The sequence below is a fragment of the Primulina tabacum genome, chromosome 18, assembly GCF_025594145.1.
Source record: "Primulina tabacum isolate GXHZ01 chromosome 18, ASM2559414v2, whole genome shotgun sequence".
NCBI classification, from domain to species: domain Eukaryota; kingdom Viridiplantae; phylum Streptophyta; class Magnoliopsida; order Lamiales; family Gesneriaceae; genus Primulina; species Primulina tabacum.
The window spans coordinates 5198740-5221483 of NC_134567.1; positions in this window are offsets into that span (position 1 = coordinate 5198740).

The window sequence follows — 22744 nt, forward strand, 5'->3', positions numbered from 1 at the left end:
AAAAACAGATCGATAGTTCACCATTCTCTGAACTGTTGGGGAAAAAATTCATAAACCGCAGAGCAGAATCCATAATGCTAAATCATTAAGAATTTGACTGAAAACTTAAGCGGAAGCGTACCGGAAGCTATTATTCTGAATTATTTAGAAAGTGCCTTGATCTTCCAGATCTACGCGCTCTTCCTTGAGAGCATCCTTTAGTTTTATATTATAAACTATTTTCTTAATGGGAAAGAGAATATGGAACATGATAGATCGTAATTTGGGGACCATGACTCATATATATATAAATAATGTGTTATTATCTTATAATATTTTAGTTTTAGCCTATCATAAAAACAGAAATTACACTTATGTATCTACACATTAAAAGGCCCACAACCTATTAGATATATTAAAGCTCAATAACCCAAAACTTTAGTTGATCACTTTATTTTGAGCTTAACTTAATAAACAACCAACAACATATTATTCACATATAAGCCTATATAAATAAAATTGATCCAACAATTTCCCATTTGGGCTATATGTGCAAACTTATAATTATGTTTGTGAAAATAACCTTATGACCTCAAAATTGCTGTCATTTCGAAATGTATCCATAACCAATTCAATCCAATCCGTCACTCACATTAACATATGATCAAAGATGTCTTTGCTACGTTCAAGGTAACTGGACCCATCAATGGTCACGTATGCCAACACAACAGAATGACATGGATCATGAAGTTGATGTGTAGCATGGAAATTTCATGCAATGTGATCATAACATGCCTATTTCCAACTGGTCTTTCCTTAACCTTATTGAAATCAAACTTTAAACCCTAATCAGAGTGTGCCTTAACTTGGAATTTATTTCCGCAGAAAATAAATTTATATAACTGTAGCTAAAAATGTCTACAACTGAAAATCATTTAAAATAAAACATAATTTCATCAATTGACATAATACCCATACGAGCAATATGCTCATAAAACTGTTTGGGTGATAATCTCTTAGTAAGCGGATATGCAATCATGGAGTTTGTAACGATATGCTCAATAGATTACTTTCTACTATGAATTCTTTCTTTAACAACCAGAAACTTGATATCAATATGTATTGATTTAGTCGAGCTCCTGTTGTTATTGGAATACATAACTACTAATATATTGTCACAATGTATTCTTAGTGGCCTTTCAATTCCATCAACAAATCTTGCACTTATCACATATTCCATGATTGAATGCCTCATAACAAGCTATAAACTCAGATGTCATGGTGGAAGAGGCTATAAGTGATTGTTTAGCACTCTTCCAGAAAATGGCACCTGAAGCAAGGAGATAGATATAGCCCGACGTAGATTTCATACTACATTGGCATCCATAAAAATCGGAGTCAGTATACCAAATGATCTCAAGCAGATCCAACCTTCGATATATGAGCATGTAATCTTTTGTTTTCTTTAGGTACCATAAAACCCTTTTGACTGCTTTCCAATATTCCACTCCTGGATTACTTAAATATCGTCCCAACATTCCTGTCACGTATGCAATATCTGGACGTGTACAAACCTGAGCATAAATCAGACTCCCCACTGCAGATGCATAGGGGATCTTCTGCATTTTTTTCCCCTCAAAATCATTCTTTGGGCATTGTTTGAGACTAAATTTGTCTCCCTTAGCCATAGAAGTATTCGTTGGTTACGATCTTGCATCCTATATCGCTTGAGAACTTTCTCGATATAGCATTTTTGAGATAATCCAAGAAAACCTCAAGAACGATCCTGATGTATCTGAATACCCAATACAAAAGATGCATCACCAAGATTTTTCATCTCAAAATTCTTAACTAGAAATCTCTTTGTGTCATGCAACAACTCTATATCGTTGCTAGCGAATAGAATGTCATCAACATATAAAACCAGAAAAATAACTCCCACTGAACTTATGGTACACAGAATCATCGACCAAATTCATCTCAAAACCAAACGAGATGATCACTTGATAAAATTTGAAATACCATTTTCGAAATGCCTGTTTGAACCCATAGATGGATTTCTTTAATTTGCAAACCATATTATTTGTGTCTTTGGACACAAAATTTTCTGGCTACACCATATAAAACGTTTAATCTATGTCACCATTTAGAAACACAATTTTTACATCCATCTGATAAGCTTAAGATCAAAATGCGTCACCAAAGCCATTATAATCCTTAAAGAGTCTTTCGAGAAAACCTGAGAGAAAGTCTCTTTATAGTCAATGCTTTCTTTCTGTGTAAAGCCTTTAGCGACAAAACGAGCCTTATATCTTTCAACATTGTCTTTGAATCTTTTTTAGTTTTAAATATCCATTTGCAACTAATGAGCTTCGTACCTTTAGACAATGGGACAATATCCCAAACGTCATTGTCTTTAATGGACTTTATTTCCTCATTCATGGCATCATTCCATTTTGAGAGTTAGAACTTTCCATGGCTTGACGGAAGTTAATAGGATCGTCCTCCATCAGTCCAATGTCTGTCTCATGTTCTTGAAGAAATACAATGTAATCATCTGGAACTGATTTCTCCGCTCTCTAGTGGATCTCCTTAATGACATAGGTTCTGGAGGTGCTTAAGTTTGTTCATCTGATATGAGAGGATCAATAATATTGCATTCTTGTATAGTGTCTTGGTCAAAGTGAGGATTTTGATCATGATCAAATTTCAAGACACCTGTGGGAATATTTACATATTCCTCTTCAAAGACAATATCCCTTACTTTTATCTCCCCCCGCAAGCTCAACATCCTCAAATAACCGGGAAATTTCTTGATTATAAAATCGACTTACTTGTGGGATCATAAAACTTGTACCCCCTGCATCTTTCAGAGTATCCAATAAAATAACAACTAACCGTCCTTGAGTCGAATTTCTTTTCATTAGGCTTGTAAGGCCTTGCCTCAGCTGGACATCCCCAAACGTGCATATGCTTAATACTGGGCTTTTTTCCCGTCCAAAGTTCATAAGGGGTTTCGGTCGCTGCCTTAGTTGAAACTATATTAAGGATATATGCTGTGGTCTTTAGTGCTTCTCCCAGAGTGATTCTAGTAAGGTAGAATGACTGATCATACTCCTCACTATGTCCTTAAGAGTTATGTTTCGTTTTTCAGCAATACCATTCATAGTGGGTGAACTCGACATAGTGTACTGTGGGACGATACCTCATTCCTCTGGGAATCTAGCAAAAGGTCCTGGACATTGTTCACCTGAACTGTCATACTTACCATAGTATTCACAACCACAGTCAGATCTAACGCTTTTAATCTTTAACCCAATTTGATTTTCAACTTCAGCTTTATAGTTTTTTAACACATCCAATGACTTTACCTTTTCATGAATGAGATAAATGAAGCCATATCTTGAAAAATCGTCCGTGAACGTTATAAAATACTGTTGACCATTCCAAGAAGCAGAATAGAATGGTTTACAAATATCAGTATGTATAAGTTCTAAGATGCCTGAACACCTGTTGGCTTCAAATCTCCTTTTGTTGGTTTGTTTTCATTTTATACAATTAACACAATTATTAAAATCTGTGTAATATAAAGGTTCGAGAATTTCGTTTGACACAAGTTTTCTTTAATCTTTTCAGAGATATGATCAAATCTTTGTGCCATAACGCAACTGAATTCTCACTGGTTAGTTTTATTTTAGTGTCTCTACTTGTTTGCATGGATTCATTAAACGAAACAATAATATCCAAAGAATAAAGTTTATCATATCCTGATAAAGAACCAGAACCAACCAATTTTGAATCAAGAAACAAACTGAATATTCCATTTCCAAAAGAACAAGAATAACCAATTTTGTCCAATGCAGAAATGAAAATCAAATTCCATCTAAAAGACGGTACAACAAATGTTTCATAAAGATCCAAATACATTTCATTCTTTTACAATAATCTAAATTTTCCTATTGCCTCAACTTCAACTTTGTTGTCGTCACCAACGTAGATGAATCTTTTAGCATCACTTGGTTTTCGTCAATCCAGGCAAACCTGCATAGACACACTGATGTGAGTTGTTGCATAAGAATCTTTCCATCACGTGTATCTAGGCACTGAAGTTAAATTAACCTCAGAACAAATCATATTCAGAAGCATACATTTCTTAGTACGCCAAGCGTGGTAATTACTGCATTGCTTCTTCATATGCCCATCACTACCACAAAAAAACAACCTAAACTTTGAGAATCACTAGGATTCTTCTGTTGTTTCTTCGGAGGCTGTGTATTTGCAACTTCCTTATCCTTCCTTTTATCTCCTTTATCCTTCGAGATAGAGGCATAATGAGAACTTTCTGTCTTGTCTTGCTTCAACCTTTCTTATTCATGGACCAATGCGAGAAGAGCTCATTCAGAGACCAAGCCTCTTTCTGACAGTTATAGCTCACCTTGAACTAGTTAAACTGAGGAGGAAGAGATATCAAAACCAGATGCACCAGCAAGTTCTCAGAGAGGTTACGCTTCAGTGCTTTCAACCTTGAAGCAAAATGAGAAATTTCAATAATGTACTCCCTGATGTTGCTCTTACGCCTGTACCTCATTGAAACAAAGCTTGCCAAAAGTATATCAATTTCAGACTTTTCATTTTTAGCAAACCTCTTTTCAAGGTTCTGAACGAAAGCTTTAGCCGTAGCAATGTCGTTAGACATTGTGCCTCTGAATATTTCTGGAATGGCCCTCTTCATGATCATCATACACAAGCGATTCGATATCTCCCACCTTTCAAACTCTACTCTTATCCATAATGGCAGGAGGATAGTCAACCATTATCTCAAAGGCCAAATCCATAACTCCGAGAACTATCAATAAGTGCTCTTACCATGATTTAAAATTAGAGTCATTTAACATAGGAATAGAATTAATGTTGGAATGAATATTTGCATGACAAATCTGAACAGAGAACAAAAACCAAATATACATGCTCAACCAAATATCTAAATAAAATAATCAATAAATTCAAATAATGTAAGTCTCATAAACATAATATCGAGCACTCCGTTAATGTTTCATCTTTTTACAAAAGATTAATTTGTAAGTGATATCCTGGTGCAGCAGTAAAACACTGATAATAAATATCATGTCAAATAACAACCTTCATTTGGACCGATTTATTATTCACATGAAAAACCGAACAAATATAACATGTTTACCACCACAAGTGTATATGTAATTATATTAAATATTAACCTTCTTTTGGGCCGATTAATATTCATGTAGATCACATATACCAAAATCCTTTTGTATTTCAAAATAAAATTAATTTCCATAAAAGAGGTCACTTTCGCGACATTTTATTTCAGTTGATCTATTTTAAAAAATACATATAAACTTATTATTATTTGAAAATTTAACCTTAAACCGAATAAACCTGAACCAAAAAAAATTGAAATTCTGTACTGATTGACCCGAATATGTACGGCCCGACCCTGATCCGTACGACCGACCCGAATCTGTACCTTTTATTTTTGAACAAAATTAAAAGGAAAATCGTAATTTTATACTAAATCTTAAATTTTTCAACCAAATCTTTATACCAAAATTGAAACTTTAAATGATTTGGTTTTCAACCATAATATTTTCCAGATATGAAACTATATCAAAATATTTTCTAGATCTGAAGGTATATCAAAATATTTTCCAGATCTGAAACTATATATATAAAAAAAATTTAAACAACATTTTCTTTTCCAGATCTGGATCCAAATAATATTCAAAACTTTAAACAAATCTCAACGATTCAAGTATGATTGACTCTGATACCACTTGTTGGGGAAAATAAATCGCAGAATCCATCATGATAAATCATTAAGAATTTGACTGAAAACTTAAGTGGAAGCGTACCTGAAGCCATAATCCTGAATTCCTTAGAACGTGTCTTGATTTTTCAGATCCACGCGCTCTTTCCTTGAGAGAATCCTTTAGTTTTCTCTTCTTAACAATTTTCTTAATAGAGAAGTGAATAGGGAACGTGATAGATCGTGATCTGAGGACCATGATCCATATATATAGATAATGTTTATCATTATCTTCTGATATTTTTGTTTTAGCCCATCATAAAAACAGAAATTACACTTATGTCTCTACACATTAAAGACTCATAACCTATTAGATACATTAAAGTCCAATAACCCGAAACCTTAGTTGATCATTTTATTCCATGCTTAACTTAATAAACAACTTACAATACATAATTATTCACATATAAGTTCATATAAATAAAATTAATCCAACAATCACTGAGTATCGAAAACTCACCCATAATATGTAATACAATGAAAACTATCATCACGATGTATTTTGTTCCCATTTCGCTTATTTTTTGAGAAAATAAGCAAGTAGAGTACATCATTTAAGCTACTTATGGAGTCTAATGTTTTCAGGTTTAATTTGCTCACTCTCCTCCTTTTGGTGATTTTTTTTCATCAATTAGTGAGTACTTTTTTACCAAAAAAATACTATGAAGTCTGTCATACAAGAATTCTAGTGTTCTCAACATTGAAGAATTATTACGGATGTCACTTATCGTGATTAAAAACGTGCGTTCCCTTGTCAAAGTCCTACGGCACTAAATGTACTCAAGAATCGATAGTGATTATAATATCAGCGGTCGTATATGTAATATTTTATACTTTATTCATTTTCTTTTTGAAAAATATGCTTCAAAAAGTAAGGGAAATTGCAAAAGAAATTGGAAATTTAGTGTATATAGAAGATATGGACTAACTTTATAACTCGAACGTCGTGATTGTGATATCATACACTTCTAGTGTTCTCAACATTGAAGAGTTCCCAAGTAATGTTACATGTGCGAACAAATATTCGTCGTAATAAGTTGTTTATAAACAAGTATCAGTTTTGAGATATTGTCGAAGTCATCCAAAAAATGCAAACTAATTAATAGTTATGTTTGTATGAATAAACAAGGAAAACAGAACATGTTACACGCCTCGTAAATCTTACAATGAGATGAGGTTCAACAATTTAGAGTCTCGCTTCTCAACATAGAAAAATCTTTTGAATTAATTAGAAGTGGGATGAACTCGAGAATGATCACTGACAAAGTTCGTTAGTTAGTGTTTTTCTTAAAAATCATGTTTATATATATCTATGAACATGATAAACGAATATGTGAAAACAAATATGATATTACTTCTGGTCATCGAATAATTTGTAAATACTCTTCTTTCCTCCGATTTATATACATCTATGAACATGATAAACAATATGTGAGCGGATCGAGCGTTACATCTGGTCATCGAATAATTTATAAGTATTTTGCTTTCATCTTATTGAAGCATTCTAAGCACTCCAACTCTCTCCGTAGATGGTGTATTTTTGTTCTTATGAGGTGTGTGCTTAGGGATCTCAATCAATGGTATTTATAGTTCTCTCATACCGTTTATTTAAAATGCAGGCTATGGACGTTGCCGCTGCCAACATATTTTATTTTCCTTTTGAATACAATTGATATGTGACATTTTTCTTACATTCTTCCACTTAGCCCATACACATTTCATTCACCATATGAGTGTTAGAGTAAATGCCCAATAAGCCAACTTGTGACTTAGGCTTTTATTGACTCTAATATAAAAAAATCAATATCTTAGTAATATTTTTTACGATTTCATTTGATTATGCATTATACCTCATCTGTATACCCATGCAAGCTGCTTAGATAAAGTCCATGAATATACAATTGGTACCACGAGGTCTGCATCACAATGTAAGATCATGAAACTCATTAGGAAGTGTACTGTATATTCTGAACAAGTTCCAAGTCGAATAAGCCACATAAAACAAGGATAAATGTCGCTTGAGCTCGAAACTAGCATTTGTGATGTAAACGCCATGTTTCATAGGCAAGAGCATGGAGATGTCCATTCACACGGATGAGTGATCATACGATTATGCACTAAACAAACTTCCCTCGGACTGTCCAAGTGGTTCTCACTTATCGAGTGGACTGGTCCACGGTTATGGCTGTACACCATTAGTCCTTTGACCCGAGATAATGTAGGGCTATCGTACTAGCATGCACTTTGATCCGTTTACCAACTCCATTGAAGGTAATCAGGTGGCGAGATTGGGTGTAGTTTCGAAATACGTAAGAGCAAATGCATTGCAGTCGGAAATTCACTGTTTACCTATAAACGATAATAACCTATTTGATTTGATGAGTTAATTGTACAATGACTTTTGGCCAGAGCAAGAAATGTGCTTTAGGGAAAGGTGTTTTCTTAGTTGCACATACCATGCCACTATTAGTACTCAAAGATAAATCGCATCGTTATTTTATTCATATGCAACTCTCGATATAACAATGGTTGCAGATTCGATCGAGATATATGTGTTGAAGGGACCGTACTGTACGCTAACCATAACAAAAAATTCTTGCAGGCACTATCAGTGATATCTAGGGAATCATGGGGCGAAGCTACTAGATGCTCTTACCATGATCCGATGGGTGAAATTAGAAATAAATTTTGACATTCTTGATCAAGAAGTTGATGAAAAGAATGTGGTTAATTTGGTTAAACACGAATAAGAATAAATGTTATTCTGATGGAGATGTGAACCCACAGCTAACTGTATCCCTGACCCATTGAGGCTCACACAAGTATCGAATTCTGTGTTTCCATTGAGATAGTCATAATTCAAGGAGTTGAAACTTGGTGACTATAGTTTGATGGAGATCAAACATGAAGCTTATAAAGGAGTTTATTGGCTGATTCCATAATATGGAAGAAAAATGAAAAACTATCTGTTTTGTGAAAGAGTCTAAAATTTTCAATTTTCATTATATGAGCAAGACTTATATTTTGATACATCGACGCTCTCGGATAGTCGATCGGGGTTACAATGAGTTCAAAATCATTTATTTAGTAGATTTAAAATTTATTAATTAAATGTTGGTACAAATAGCTGTGAACTACAAAAAATGCACATATATTATTATTATTATTATTATTATTATTTTATATATATAATGTGTTGTCAAAAGTTGACAAACAAATAATATAATAAATAATAATATAAGAATTTAAAATAATGTAAAATTATAGAATCGTAGTACCATGAGGACTAGGAGTCCTTGTAGGTAAAGGGTCTTATTATTACTCAAAGATATAAAATATCTTTGTCGAATTCATATGAAACTCTCGATATACCAATGTTTACAGATTTGACTGGGATATTTGAGTTGAAGAGAACGTACTGTACATTAATCATAACTTAAGTTTCTTCCAGGTACTATCAGCGATACTTAGAGGATCATGGGTGATGCTACTAGATGCTCTTATTATTATCCAATGGGGTGTAATCAGAAATGAGTTCTGACATTTTTGATCTAGGTATTGATGAAAAGATTGTGGCCAATTAGAGTAAGTCCGAACAAGAATAAAAGTTATTTTGAATCATATGAAGATGTGGGCCCACGGCTAGCCACACTTGAGGGTCACACAAGTATCAGATTTTGTGTTCTTGTTGAGAAAACAAACTTCAAGGAGTTGAATTTGACGACTAAAGTTTGATGGAGATCAAATATAATGCTTATAAAGGAGATTATAAGTTTATTATATAAGATGAAAGAAATGAAAGTTAGCTTAATTGTTAATTGTGAAAAAAGAGTTAAACTACCTGTTTTAGTAAGGGAGTTCACAAGACTAGTAAATGTCAAATATGGTTCAAAATTTTCAATTTTCGTTATATAAACAAGATTTGTATCCTTAGTACAACGGCTCTGTCCAATCGCCGATCGGAGTTCTAATGAGTTCACAATTATTTATGTAGTGAATTTGAAATTTACTAATTAAATAATAATACAAGTAATAATGACCACTAACATATACAAAATTCTCATAAACAATACGAGGGAATATAGAATTAATTAACTAATACATTAATTAAATAATTATTATTTAATTTTAATTAATATGTTTGTGCGTATAATTAATGTGTGGATGTATATAATAAATGTGTAAATGTATTAATATTTATATATATGCTTTATATAAAGATATAAAGATGTGTATATAAAATACAAATATATCATGCATTATCAAAAATTAATAAATATATGATATAATAATAATATGAGAATTTTAATAAAAATACAGAGTCCTAATTAAACTAGGATTAGGAATCTTAGCAAAATACAACTTGTGTTATTTTAATAAATAGGTTATCAAAAATTGATAACACATAACATTCAACATAACATTAAAACACAACATAAAATTTCCTTCTTCCCTCCCCTACAAGTTTCGGACATCTCAAGATTTTTGAATTTTTTCGGCCGAGACTCTTTCCCTACGCCGCTCCTCCCACCACCACACCAAATCCGAACTTCTGAAATTCGTGCATCCCAGTCTCAACGCACAAATTGTTTGTGTTTTCTAGTGCAATCCAAAGAAGGAACATAGTTTCCGATCATGGAATTGATTTGACGCTAAAAGGTGAAGATCCGTTTGAAGGGATATAAAAGAAAATCCAACTCCACTAATCCTGGACTGTTTTAGTGTCCAACTTAATTTATACAAAATGTAATAATTCTATACACTATATGAATGTTTAAATACATTCGACGCCCAAGAAAAGTTTTGTGCGTCAAGAATTTTCAGGAAATCATAGCCCATGAAAAAGGTTTTCAAAATAATAATTAAAAAATTCACATGCTGTCCGAAACAGTTTCGGGCGGCACTGTAGCATAGAAAGTTTTGAAATAAGTTTTTTTTATCGATGCAGGCAGGCAGGCAGCGAAGCGGGCTGCCCCAGACATTCTCGAGAAGCCCTATCCAATATGGGCTACAATTTTTCGGCCCATGGTGATTTTTAAAATTTTCAAAATTTTTTGGGTCAAATTAATATTTTTTGAAAATACAGACAAATTTACCCTGCAATGAATTTTTAATAAAATTATGAACTTTTTTTATAAAATAAATTACTAAAATTGGATTTTAATTATTTATAGTAAGAAGTATTTTTTGAGAAATTTAATTAATTAAATTTAAATAAAAGTGTTTAATTAACTTATTAATTATGACGGTTGGTGATAATTTACAAGATACATGATTTGCAAATAATATGTGATATTATCAAATTATATAATATTTGATATTATATAAAAGGATGACCGAGAGCCATAAACAATTTGCTAGGTATATGTTAGGATATTTTAAATATTAATTATTGATTATTTGATAATTAAAAGTGGACCTGATTCTGTTCTCACCCCTTAAATTTGTATCCCAATGTGCCATGAAAATTTAATTCAATATTAGATTTAGTGGGAGATCAAAATTTGAAGATGATGATCATAGATTCTCAAAAGGAGTTCTGAGGATCAAAGACATGTAAAATATTGGAAACTTATATAATATTACATTTGCATATCTGCATTTACCTAGGTTCTGGACATGGATTCATACATGGCTCATATGGATCAATTAGTTCTCGGTTATCTATCATCTTTTATTATTTTATAATACATGTGATATATTATAAATAATCTGGATGTGCGTTATTATTAATAACATGACAAGAGTTGCATGAATCCGACAAACATACAAACAAACATGACACAAGTTTTAAAATTTTTTAAAAATAAATATCTCATTTTGGGTAAGATCCAAAATTTAAATCAAACACGTTAAAAGAAAAACTATAAGAAAATTTAATATTTTCTTACCTTTCATCAAAGGTGGATGCATGATGAATGCTACCCGGAGTCTGTGTCTGACTCATATTATTGGAGAGTCCTGAATGCCAGAAAGCTGTGACTTCCACTGATATGTTTGATGTGAACTACGTGGAACTCCCATGACTTTGGTTCATATTATTGGAGGATCTCATGACAACCGTCCACTAAGGTTCAATATTGATGGGTCAGGCTCGACACGTGAAGAGAATGTGGATTATATTATTGGGTGGCCTTCCTCAAACATGATGCAAAAGTACTTGGGGATTGCCAGAAATTACAATTGGACTCTACCTTTAGGAAATTATGATTGAATGATATTATTCGGGATCATAATTTAGCAATTGGGCCTTACGTACTCATTAAGGATATAACGTACCGTACTTTTAACTATTAAAAATTTGCGGAAAATTAAATATTTTCGTAAATGAATCATGAACCTTAAAAATTCGATATAACAAAATGTCCATCCCCAAAGAAGTTGTATAAAAGATCTCAAAGTAAAGTTTGTCTAAGATATTTGCTTAAAATCTCATTACAAATAACATAAATCAGAGTACTTTAAAACATTTCATAAAACTTAAAACTTGGCGGTCCTCGGGTTTGGCCTCCCGCCCAGTCCAAGCCAGCTCACTGGTCCACATCTCTCGTCTCCTCAAATGCCTCATCACCTGCATCGATCAAGTCTAGTGAGTCTAAAGAATCAACATGTATAAACTGGAAGTAACGAGTAATACATAATAAAATCACATGCAACTTTAAAATAGAGCGTACGTACTTGAAACTTGGACTTGCATACTTAAAGCTTGAACGTAACATATTTGAAACTTGTACATACATACATAAACATAGACGTGACATCATTATAAGACTTTTCTTAAACATGCTTGCATACTTGTACATACTTGAACATTTATAAACTTTATCAATTTGCGTAGAGATATGTTTCAAAGCAAGTGACCCCATACATAATATGCTTGATCAGACTAAACCACAGTACTGGGCTGCATGGAAGATCCACTGCCACATACATTAGATCCCCGTTCATAATTTAACGGGTGGATTGGTCCCTGGTCATACTTTATTGCTTTCCAATTCTGATCTAAACCCGTTCATGCTTTAACGGGGTGGAGAGGTCCTCGGCCACGTTCACCGACTTCCAAACCCATTCATAAATTGGTCACATGACATTTAATATACCTCAAAAACTTAAAAATATTTTCTTTGCATGTCAAACATACTTACTTGGCGTTGAGAGATTCGTTGGATCTCGCTTGAGGCTGCTGCTGCACAACCTAACATGGATTCGCATACTTAACTGGTGTAACTTAGACGTAATAATCATGCTTACGCATAAGTTCATTCATTTCCTTAGGACGTTCTAAGATTCCCTTGACTCGACCTTGTTAAACATAGCACTAAATTAAGATATCGAATCTCAAAGCGTTCAAAATAAATTTTCCCGAAAATGAAGTACATGGACCCCGTGCCCAGGTCCGGCTCCGGGTCCGTGTAGGTACTGTGAAATGTGTCGTGCAGAAAAGGAAAGGCACGGACCCCGTGCCTAGGTCCATGTAGATACTGTAAAAACACACCGAAAAAATGAAGGGCACTGACCCCGTGCTAGGTTCCGTGTGGGGGTTCGTGTAGGCTCGCAAATTTAACACTTCAAAGGAAACAAAGGCACGGACCCCGTGTAAGGGTCCGTGTAGGAGTCCGCGTAGCCTCGGATAAAAATCAACCTGCGGAAATTCTTATATTGTGTTTATTTCTCCCAAATCAACTAAATGGACTAAGAATCGATACCTCGAGACCCATCCTAAGGTGCTATTACTTTGATACAACCTGTACAAACAACGACATCCAACCTACGACACAATACAACTCAAAAACACGGAAATTGACACCAAATCGTTTCCTACGACTTCTAATGAATTCGAGTGCCTATCGACACTAACCGGCATACCAAATACCATCCCAATATCATACTAAACATACCTAAATGAAGTAACGATCACCCGTCGATCCCCAACGAAGCCTGCAACAATAAAACTTCAAGAACACATCAATAACATAATTTTTCAGAAAACGCAGTTTGAGCAGTCCCACGAAAATGATCACATCTCACTCAATTTTTATCCAAATATTTCGAATTTTATATCAAATCGAAGGTATCAAAAAGTTCTACGTTTCTTACGTGGAGAGTTTCCCAAAATCTTGACCGCCAAATCGCAGTATTCAAAAGATCAGTAAAAACGAGATTTGAGATCCCAAAAATAGTTTCAAAAGTGATCCAAACATGATTGCTCAAACTTCTACACATCACACATGTATTTTCTCGCATAAAAACATCGCAACACATAATATGACTAGATCGAAGCAGGAAAAACATAATATACATGCCTTTAAATATTTAACGTTATCGAAACGACGACTCCGAAGCGGGAAGGATGCGAGAGACGATCCGGGACGCTTGTGGAACGGTTTTCTTGAAATAAAACCACGAAAAGTTGCTGGAAAGTATAGAGGGAGGGGGCGGCTGCTCTTAGGTGGAGGAACCCTAGGTTTTTTGCTCTCAAATTCTGAAAATAAAATGTGTAGGTGTGTGTTGTGTGTTTGGTGTGTGTAAAAACGTGTAAGTGTGTGTGAGTGTGTGTAACGTGCGTGTGTGTTTTTAATAAGGAGAAATTATTGCTAACTTAGCTAATTAAAATACTAACAAAAGTTAACTCACACTAATTTTAAACAACTCCTCAATTAAAAATAAATACACACTAATTTTTTATAAAATTCTCCTTTTTAACAAATAAAATGCACAAAGCCAACTTTAAAAGTTTCAAAATTCTAAACTCACTAATTACATAATTTTAGGCTTTAAAATGCTGAAACTTATTAAATTAATTAATATGCCCTAACCTTAACTTAAAAATAAAATACCACATAAAAATATGCCAAAATCGTCACCGGTCTCTTTTCCTCGATCCCGCATCGAATGATCACCTGAAACATGAAACTCGAGAAAACATTTTAGCGTGCATCACATAACATTAAAATAATGCAATTTAATAAATCATGCATCACTAAAAATCATTTTAATTTAAATAAATGATTTAACAATTTAAATAATTGCATGAGTTTTACGTGTACTGATTTTGGCTTTACAGTTCCTCCCCACTTATATAAATTTCGTCCTCGAAATTAAATCTTACCAAATAGTTCTGGGTAGCGGTTCCTCATATCTGACTCGATCTCCTAAGTGGCCTCTACCACTGATTGGTTCAACCACTGAACCTTGACCAACTTGGTCACCTTGTTCCGAAGTCTCCGCTCCTGTCTGTCTAAGATTTGGACATATCTTTTCTCATACGACAGATCTGGAACAAGCTGCAACGGCTCATAACTCAAAACATGCGAAGGATTCGCTAAGTACTTCCTTAGCATCGAGACGTGGAACACATTGTGTACATCGGTCAGATTCGGTGGTAAGGCTACACGATAAGCTAATGTCCGAACTCTGTCAAGAATCTCGAATGGTCCAATAAATCTCGGACTGAGTTTGCCTCTTTTCCCAAATCTCATAACACCCTTCATGGGTGCTATCTTCACGAAAACGTGATCGCCTACGACAAACTCTAGATCCCTTCTCCTCTTGTCAGCATAACTCTTTTGATGGCTCTGGGCGGTCTTCATCCTGTCTCGGATCTTGACCACCACGTCTGCAGTCTGCTGAACTATCTCTGAACCAAGTTCTGCTCTCTCACCAACCCCATCCCAATGGATTGGTGTTCTGCACTTCCTTCCATACAATGCCTCGTAGGGAGCCATACCAATAGATGCTTGGAAACTGTTGTTGTAGGTAAACTTCACTAGAGATAGCTTAGATTCCCAAGTCCCATGGAAATCTATTATACAGGCTCGCAATAAATCCTCCAAAATCTGAATCACTCGCTCAGACTGGCCATCTGTCTGCGGGTGAAATGCTGTACTGAATAGCAACTTCGTCCCCATGGCTACATGTAGGCTCTTCCAGAAGGACGATGTGAATCTCGGGTCCCTATCGGACACAATAGAAACTGGGATCCCATGCAATCGTACTATCTCCCTGATATAAATCTCCGCATATTGCGTCATGGAGAAAGTCGTCTTTACTGGCAAGAAATGTGCCGACTTAGTGAGTCGATCCACTATAACCCAAATGACATTGGATCCCCTGACTGACCTCGACAATCCAACAACGAAGTCCATGGTGATATTCTCCCATTTCCACTCGGGGATAGGGAGTGGCTTAAGCAACCCTGCTGGCCTCTGATGCTCTGCCTTCACCTGCTAACAAGTGAGACATTCAGACACAAACCGACGGATGTCTCTCTTCATACCTGGCCACCAATACAAAATCTGCAGATCCTTGTACATTTTGGTACCACCTGGGTAAATAGAATACGGAGATGCGTGTGCCTCTGTCAGAATATCCTCTCTAATCGAATCAACACTAGGCACCCACATCTTTCCTCTGTACCTCACAATACCATCAGACACTGTGTAGAGTACACTGCCCTTGGCTTCGTCTTTCAGCCTCCATTTCTGCAACTGCTCATCTGAAAGCTGTCCCCTACGGATTCGGTCTAGCAAATCGGATTTGAGTGTTAGATTAGATAGTCTGGGAGCTCTGCCCTTGGGACAAACCTCTAACCCTAAACTCTGAATCTCTGACTGCAGAGGTTTCTGCACTGACAACTGTGCTACGACTGTAACTTTTCTGCTCAAAGCATCTGCCACAACATTTGCTTTCCCTAGATGGTAACTAATCTCACAATTGTAGTCTTTTACCAACTCCAACCACCGTCTATGTCTCATATTCAGCTCTTTCTGCGTGAAAAAATACTTGAGACTCTTGTGATCGGTAAATATCTGGCATTTCTCGTCGTACAAATAATGTCTCCATATCTTCAACGCAAAGACGACATCGGCTAACTCGAGATCATGAGTCGGGTAGTTCTTCTCATTCACCTTCAACTGCCTGGAAGCATAAGCTATCACCCGACCATGCTGCATCAAAACTACGCCTAGACCAAGTTTAGAGGCATCAGTGTATAGCACAAAATCGCCTTGCCCTGTTGGCATGGCTAACACTGGTGCTGAAATAAGAGCTTGCTTCAAAGTATCAAAGCTCTTCTGACATTCATCACTCCACATGAATTTAGCATTCTTCTTTTTCAGTGAAGTGAGTGGCACTGCTATCGACGAAAATTCCTGAATAAATTTCCTGTAGTAGCCTGCTAGGCCTAGGAAACTGCGAATCTCAGATGCATTCTTCGGCTCAACCCATTCCTGGACTGCTGATACCTTAGCTGGATCCACCTCAATACCACTGCTAGATATTATATGGCCCAAAAATGCTTACTTCTCCAACCAAAATTCACACTTTCTGAACTTCACGAATAACTTGCGACTCTGCAAAATCTGCAAAACTATACTCAAGTGCTGACTATGCTCCTCATGGCTCTTAGAGTAGATAAGGATGTCGTCAATGAACACTATGATGAATTGATCAAGGTAAGGCTGAAATACTCGGTTCATGAGGTCCATGAATATTGCTGGAGCGTTCGTCAGTCCAAACGGCATCACTAAGAACTCGTAATGCTCATACCTGGTTCTGAAGGCTGTTTTATGAACATCTGCCTCCTTCACCTTCAACTGATGATACCCTGATCGAAGATCTATCTTAGAGAACACTATAGATCCCTGCAACTGATCGAACAAATCCTCGTTCCTTGGAAGTGGGTATTTATTCTTGATCGTTACCTTGTTCAGTTCTCGGTAATCGATACACAGCCTCATGCTTCCGTCTTTATTCTTCACGAAGAGTACTGGTGCGTTCCAAGGTGAGAAACTAGGGCGGATGACTTCCTTCTCCAGAAGCTCCTGATTCTGCTGTTTGAGTTCTAGCATCTCAGCTGGAGCTAAACAGTACGGTGCCTTGGAGATTGGCACTGTTCCTGGCATAAGATCAATGGCGAACTCCACCTCTCTTTCTGGTGGAAGGCCTGTGACGTCATCTGGAAAGACGTCAGTAAAATCTCTGACCACTGGTACATTAGTTATAGACGGAGTGGGTATGTCAGGTACAGAAACAATGCTGGCCAAGAAAGCCTGACAACCCTTGTGCATAAGTCTCCATGCTTGCATGCAAGAGATCATGCGAGGGAAACTCCTCCATCTAGCTGGCTCGAAGAGAAACTGCTCCATGCCCAAAGGTCTTACCAACACCGACCTTTTCTGGAAATCGATAAGAACTCTGTTCTTTGTCAGCCAATCCATTCCCAAAATGATATCAAACTCTGGCATCGGCAACACAATCAAATCGGCGTACACCAGGTGGCCTGCAGTTCCAGATCGATGTCTCTAACCACGCTAGTAGCTGACAATTCTTCCCATGATGGGACGGTCACTGAGTAGCTCACGTCGAGTCCAATAGACTTGACGTCCAGGTGACTAGCGAATGTCTCCGAAATAAAGGAGTGGGTGGCTCCTGAGTCTATCAGGGCCTTCGTGGCTAGTCTCTTTATGAATATATTTCCAGTCAACAGTGTCGTGTCTGGGTTCGCCTCCTGTGCATGCATGGGAACATTCTGCCCTGAGTTGGCTGCCTCCACTGTGGGCAGTCCTTTAACTTGTCATCACTAGCTCCACATTTAAAGCACTTGCCCGACCTATATAGACACTGTCCCGGGTGTTGACGGTTGCACTTCGGGCACACTGGGTATTCCGACCTCTGAGGGGCTTGCTGCCATGGGACAGAACCCTTGCTTTTCGGCGGTCCTTGAAGTGGTTTTTTCCCATGCTGTCCCTGGAATGGCCTCTTGAACTGAGGTCGATGATGCTGCTGTTGCTGCTGCTGCTGCAGTTTCTGATAGGGCCTCTTGCCCTGCTTATCACTCTCAATATCCCTTTGGTCCTGCTCTGCCGCCAAGGCTCTAGATACGGCAACGGCATAGGTAGTAGGACCAGCAACTCTCACATCGCGGCGCAAGATCGGCTGCAAACCGTCCATAAAATGCCTCAGCTTTCCCTGGGCATCATTAGCTATCAGGGGCACAAAGTGACACCCCCTTTCGAACTTCATGACAAAGTCCGTCACACTACTGTCTCCATGTCGCAGCGTCATAAACTCCCTTATCAATCTGGATCGTACTTCCTCAGTGAAGTACTTGGAGTAGAAGACCTCCTTGAAACCGTTCCACGTTAGTGTCTGCAAGTTCACTGACACCAACACACTATCCCACTAAAGTCTGGCGTCTCCTGTCAGAAGGAACGTGGCACATCTGACCCTATCTGCGTCTTGCAGCTCCATAAATGCGAAAATCACATCGATGGACTTAATCCATCCTTCAGCTATCATCGGGTCAATATTCCCCGAGAACTCCTTAGGATTCATCCTCCTAAACCTCTCATACACCGCCTCTGGTCTGGGTCTAGCCCTTGCATCCACTGACGTCTGGTTCCCCGCAAACTGTGCGAAGAACTGAGTCATTCCTGCAAGCATCTGTGCCTGCATATCTGGCGGTGGAGGAGGTGGAGCGTCTCTCCCCTCCTCTCGAGCCTCTCTATCCTCATCCCTAGCTTCCCAGTTAATTATGCGTCTAGGAGGCATACTGTTCCAACAATTTACCCAACATGTAAACCCAATATGCATGAACATAATATCAATAGCATAAGATGCACGTAAATTGAACTTAAAACATGGACATGCTGAAATCATGACTTAATGCTTAATACATAACATAATTCAAAACTTTAAAACTTACAAACTTGAGGTGTGGCTTCGTGAGCTTCTCGCAACTGGCAGTAGGCATAACCATTTACAAGAACACCGCTCTGATACCAACTGTAACGTACCGTACTTTTAACTACTAAAAATTTGCGGAAAAATAAACATTTTCGTAAATGAATCGTGAACCTTCAAAATTCGATAAAACAAAATGTTCATCCCCAAAGTAGTTGCATAAAATATCTCAAAGTAAAGTTTGTCAAAGATATTTGCTTAAAATCTCATAACCAATAACATAAATCAGAGTACTTTTAAACATTTCATAAAACTTAAAACTTGGCGGTCCTCGAGTTTAGCCTCCCGCCCAGTCCAAGCCAGTTCACAGGTCCACATCTCTCGTCTCCTCAAATGCCTCATCACCTGCATCGATCAAGTCTAGTGAGTCTAAAGACTCAACATGTATAAACTGGAAGTAACGAGTAAAACGTAATAAAATCACATGCAACTTTAAAATAGAGTATACGTACTTGAAACTTGGACTTGCATACTTAAAGCTTGAACGTAACATACTTGAAACATGTACATACATATATAAACATAGACGTGCCATCATCATAAGACTTTTCTTAAACATGCTTGCATACTTGTACATACTTGAACATTTATAAACTTCATCATTTTGCGTAGAGATATGTTTCAAAGCAAGTGACGCATACATAATACGCCTGATCAGAATAAACCATAGTACTAGGCTGACAGGGAAGATCCACTGCCACATACATGAGATCCCCATTCATAATTTAACGGGTGGACTGGTCCCTGGTCATACTTTACCGCTTTCCAATCCTGATCTAAACCTGTTCATGCTTTAACGGGGTGGAGAGGTCCTCGGCCTCGTTCACCAACTTCCAAACTCATTCATAAATTGGTCACATGACATTTAGAATACCTCAAAAACTTAAAAATATTTTCTTTGCACGTCAAACATACTTGGTGTTGAGGGATTCGTTGGATCTCTTGGGGCCGCGGCTGCACAACCTAACATGGATTCACATACTTAATTGGTGCAACTTAGACGTAATAATCATGCTTACGCACAAGTTCATTCATTTCCTTAGGACGTTCTAAGATTCTCTTGACTCGACCTTGTTAAACATAGCACTAAACTAAGATATCGAACCTCAAAGCATTCAAAATAAATTTTCCCAAAAATGAAGTACACGAACCCCGTGCCCAGGTCCGGCTCCGGGTCCGTGTAGGTACTGTGAAATGTGTCGTGCAGAAAAGGAAAGGCACGGACCCCGTGCCTGGGTCCGTGCAGGGGTCCGTGTAGATACAGTAAAAACACACCGAAAAGAATGAAGGGCATGGACCCCGTGCTAGGGTCCGTGTAGGCTTGCGAATTTGACACTTCAAAGGAAACAAAGGGACGGACCCCGTGTAAGGGTCCGTGTAGCCTCGGATAAAAATCAACCTGCGGAAATTCTTATATTGTGCTTTTTCTCCCAACTCAACTAAATGGACTAAGAATCGATATCTCGAGACCCATCCTTAGGTGCTATTACCTTGATACAACCTGTACAAACAACGAAATCCAACCTACGATACAATACAACTCAAAAACACGGAAATTGACAGCAAATCGTTTCCTACGACTTCTAATGAATTCGAGTGCCTATCGACACTAACCAGCATACCAAATACCATCCCAACATCATACTAAACATACCTAAATGCAGCAACGATCACCCGTTGATTCTTAACGAAGCCTGCAACAATAAAACTTCAAGAACACATCAATAACATAATTTTTCAGAAAACGCAATTTGAGCAGTCCCACGAAAATGAGCATATCTACTCAATTTTTATCCAAATATTTCGAATTTTATATCAAATCAAAGACATCGAAAAGTTCTACGTTTTTACGTTTAGAGTTTTCCAAAATCTCGACCGACAAATCGCAATATTTAAAAGATCAGTAAAAACGAGATTTGAGATCCCAAAAATGGTTTCAAAAGTGATCCAAATATGATTGCTCAAACTTCTACACATCACACATGTATTTTCTCGCATAAAAACATCGCAACACATAATATGACTAGATCGACGCAGGAAAAACAGAATATACATGCCTTTAAATCTTTAACGTTACCGAAACGACGACTCCGAAGTGGGAAGAATGCGAGAGACGATCCGGGACGCTTGTGGAAGGGTTTTCTTGAAAAGAGGAACCCTAGATTCTTTGCTCTCAAATTCTGAAAATAAAATGTGTAGGTGTGTGTTGTGTGTTTGGTGTGTGTAGAAATGTGTAAGTGTGTGTGAGTGTGTGTAACGTGCGTGTGTGTTTTTAATAAGGAGAAATTATTGCTAACTTAACTAATTAAAATGCTAACAAAAGTTAACTCATACTAATTTTAAACAACTCCTCAATTAAAAATAAATATACACTAATTTTTTATAAAATTCTCCTTTTTAACAAATAAAATGCACAAAGCCAACTTTAAAAGTTTCAAAATTCTAAACTCACTAATTACATAATTTTAGGCTTTAAAATGCTGAAACTTATTAAATTAATTAATATGCCATAACCTTAACTTAAAAATAAAATACCACATAAAAATATGCCAAAATCGTCACCGGTCTCTTTTCCTCGATCCCGCATCGAATGATCGCCTGAAACATAAAACTCGAGAAAACATTTTAACGTGCATCACATAACATTAAAATAGTGCAATTTAATAAATCATGCATCACTAAAAATCATTTTAATTTAAATAAATGATTTAACAATTTAAATAATTGCATGGGTTTTACGTGTACTGATTTTGGGCTCTACAAAAGAAATTAGATTTCCCGTATTAATCAGAGGGTGGTGAAAATTTCAAAACAAATATAGTCAATTCGTAAAATCAAAAGTCCTTATTTTATGTTTTACAAAATATTTAAAATAGTCTTTAATGTTTATTATGTTTCTATTTCAGTATATCTACAATGTCTTCCCGAAATTTATTATCTTTTATTCTCGTTCAAAAAAAGCTAACTGGACCTAACTATCATAATTGCTAAGAAATTTTAAAATCGTTTAAATTCAAAGAAAATAACATATGTTCCCAAGGAAGCTAATTCAAAATAGTCTGCTGCCAATGCCCCTGTTGATGAATTGGACAAACTTGAGAAATGGTGAGACCATGATCTCCAAGCTAAGAGCTATAAGCTAGCTTCTATGTCAAACGAGTTGCAGAGGCGATTTGAGGA